Genomic DNA, 3559 nt, shown 5'->3' on the forward strand with positions numbered 1-3559 from the left:
ATCAATTTTTTTTGTCTTTTGATCTCTTTTTCTTCTATCAAATTATTTTTTAAATTGTTAGTTCTATATTATTTATATTTATTATATTATTTATATATATTTTTTTTCTTTTTTTTTTTTTCTTTTAAATAGAATACTTCTAAATGCATAGAATATTGCTGTTTTTCCTACACTCTAAATTAATTTTTAACGTTGTAAATAATATTTTTAATTATAAATAAATTTTGCTCTTTTATTAATGCTTACTTTAAATATAGAACAAGAATAAAAGTTCGATTCTGTCTTTTAATTTTGTAACAAAAAGAGAAAAGTGAAGGTAACCAAATGGATGTTCAGGTGAAGCCTTGCATTTTACTGCCATTATATTTTTAGATACATGTTGTATTAAAAGAAATAAAAAAGTTAATAATCAAATTTCATTTCATTATTTACATTAAAGATGGTAGAATAGAATTCCTTAAAGTTAATGACTGTGCTTTTGCATAACAGCTTATGATTGTCTATATATGTTAACATACAATGATAATTACAGATATCTTGTGAGTGCTCGATGTTGGAATCGTCAACATTTGAGCTTTTGAGCTTTTGAATTATGAATTTTGAATTTTGAAATATTCGCCTAAAGTTATTAAAGTCAACTCTGAAATTGAAAAGATAAGCTTGGATTTATAATATAATAAGATAAGCTAGCGATTTCGCGAATATGGAATTTATCTTAAAATAATGCAATGTTCGAGTTTCGAATTTGTTTTGTTGGCTTGATGTCGAGTTTTGTTCTGTCTTTATATTTAAAATATAATTGTATGAATTATATTAATAAATTTTTTAATACTTTTTCTTTTTTTTTTTTCTTTTTCTTTTTTGTGGTTAAATATAAATTATAACGTGCTATTTTAAAACATTAAATAGTTGAAAAAATTTTTCAAATTGACTGTTATCGATCAATCAATCATTATTGGTGTTAATTATCATATGAATATGATAAAATAAATAGAATTAATCATGGAATTTAAATGTTATTTCAGACTCAATAATTTTTTATTTCATATCATAAAAGTGATCAATGATTTGAGATTAATAAATATATTAATTGTTGATTGCAATTTAGTAGTATTATAGTAATTGATTTGACTTGAATAAGAATTAAAAATGATCCTGAATCAATGGTAGAGTTAATAAATATATTAATTCTAGATTGTAAAAGTGATCGATTTAAACTTTTTAATAGACATAAATTCTCGACTCCAATATATGACTCTCGATTACGCGCAGGATGATAAAATTTTCGATATCGGTATAGATGCCATCATCGTTTATAATGTCATCGTGGATATTGTGATACTTCCTGTAACCATAGCAGAGATAAATTATAGCAGAGATATGCACAGATAAATCTGATATCTTCTATATAATACTGATCAAGAGGAAAATCTGTGGTCTAGTTCTCTATTTTACTTTCCTCGAATCTAATAGAATGTTGGCAAAAGCGATAAATCTGAGATCCACAAATGAATAGTAGATCCATAATAGATATCAATGGAAAGAAAAATAAAATCGTTTTTCTGGGCACCGGCTACTATTTTTTTTGGGATCAAAGATGAGGAAATTTTAAAAATTATACGAAATATAATTATAATTTAATCATCTGCTCTTTTCTTTACATTTGATTATCTCTTTATATATATCTTTGATTAATTATAGTTCTGTAATATAAATAAATTATTTAAATTAGGAGATCAATATTTGGTCAATCACATAATATAATTTTGAATTATGTGCAAAGTTTATATTGATTTTTATTATATTGATGCGCATTTTTGGTTTTAAATTTTATGTTAAAAAATCAAAATTTACATATTTCAATAATTAAAAATGTGCAATTGTAAAATTTATATTTATTTTTATTTGAATGGAAACAATCTAATTATTTTTCTCATATTATCATAAAATTTTAATCATATGTTTTTGGTAAAATTTATATTTATATTTCGATCAATTAGATAACTACATGTATTTAATTATTTCTATTCTAATCATCTATCTATAATATGTTTAGATAAATTACGTTATTATTATTATCATAAATCATACATATCTACCAAAACAAGTGAGATGGAAAATACATTTTTATTTCTTTCAGATCATTCGAATATTTACATGTTGAATATTGACATATCTTTTGTGACAACTTTTTAATATATATTATTATATTATTATATTTATTATATATTTTTATTATATAATTCAAAAACCTAGAGATTGTCGTCTACCAATGTTATTCTTAGCTACAGGGATATAATGTGAATGATTGAAAGCAACTTTCAAGATTACATAGATAACAGTATCAGCTATTCTGGGACATCGATAGCTGTTCTAATAATAAACTCTAGTAAATAATACTAAAAAATCAGAACTAATATCATTCCACGTTATATATTTCTCATTAATTGCTCATTAACCTTTTTAAGTATTACATATTAAAAATCAACGTTTTAATTTCTAGAAATAATAAACGTCTAATTGATTAAAATCTCAAACAATAAACAATAAAAAATTATCGTGTAAACTATAGTTGATATGACTTGAATGATTAATTTATTAATCTGATTATCATCTAAATTAATCTGATTAATTATGAAGGGAACTCTTTTGAGTAGTTTATATAATTGAATTGCTCTTTGAAAGAAATTGCAGCTAGATAAATATTAAATATAACAAATATTAATGTCGAATAGAAAACTTCAAAACCATTTTCTGAATAGCCAATTAAAACGAAGCGAATCTTATTGTGAAGGAATAATGATGTTTATGCAAAAGAAATAAATATGTCTTTTTAAATACGAATGTATTTTTCAATCAAATTTTCATAATATTTCTCCTTTGAAAATCTAAATTTTTTATCTAAATTATATTAAATTATATTAAATTATATTAAAATTGTAAATATTTTAAATATTATTAAAATCGAAAAAAGAAAAAAATTATCACAAAGATGATATATAGTGGCTACAAACAATGTTATAATATTTATATGCTAATTAATTAAGTTTAAATATGATAAATTTTAAAATAGTATAAAATTTGATAAAAAAAAAATACTTTGTTAAAAAATAAAGATATTGTAGCTTTAAAAATAAATACTTTTAGTAATTACTAAATAAATAGAACTTTTTTTTTACATTTACACATCCTATATAACTATTAAGAAGAATTTAATATTACATAATAAAACTTAAAATTTAATAAAAAAAATGTAAATAAAAACCATTTTATAGATAACTTTTAATTCAGACATTTATATATATATAAATAATTATTATTTTCTAACATGCAATTCAACATTTAACGAGTTTAATTTAATAAAGGATTAATTTTATGGATAATTGATGCTAATCTTAAATAACAATAAGATAATATTAGTGCTTTCAGCGAGAATTTCAATATGAATATCTACTTGATATATTAATCATTAAAAATGAATTCATTATTATTTATTATTATAATTATATTATATATAATTATATATTCCAATTCATTTTTTTTTTTTTTTACATTAGAA

The 3559-nt window shown here is 20.9% G+C and overlaps 1 pseudogene; it reads left to right on the forward strand.

Moving 5' to 3' along the window:
- The first annotated feature begins 324 nt into the window (after window positions 1–324).
- Window positions 325–2397, forward strand: LOC116186329 (annotated as a pseudogene).
- Window positions 2398–3559: the final 1162 nt, after the last annotated feature.

Source organism: Apis dorsata, unplaced genomic scaffold, assembly GCF_000469605.1.
Source record: "Apis dorsata unplaced genomic scaffold, Apis dorsata 1.3 scaffold_625, whole genome shotgun sequence".
NCBI lineage: Eukaryota > Metazoa > Arthropoda > Insecta > Hymenoptera > Apidae > Apis > Apis dorsata.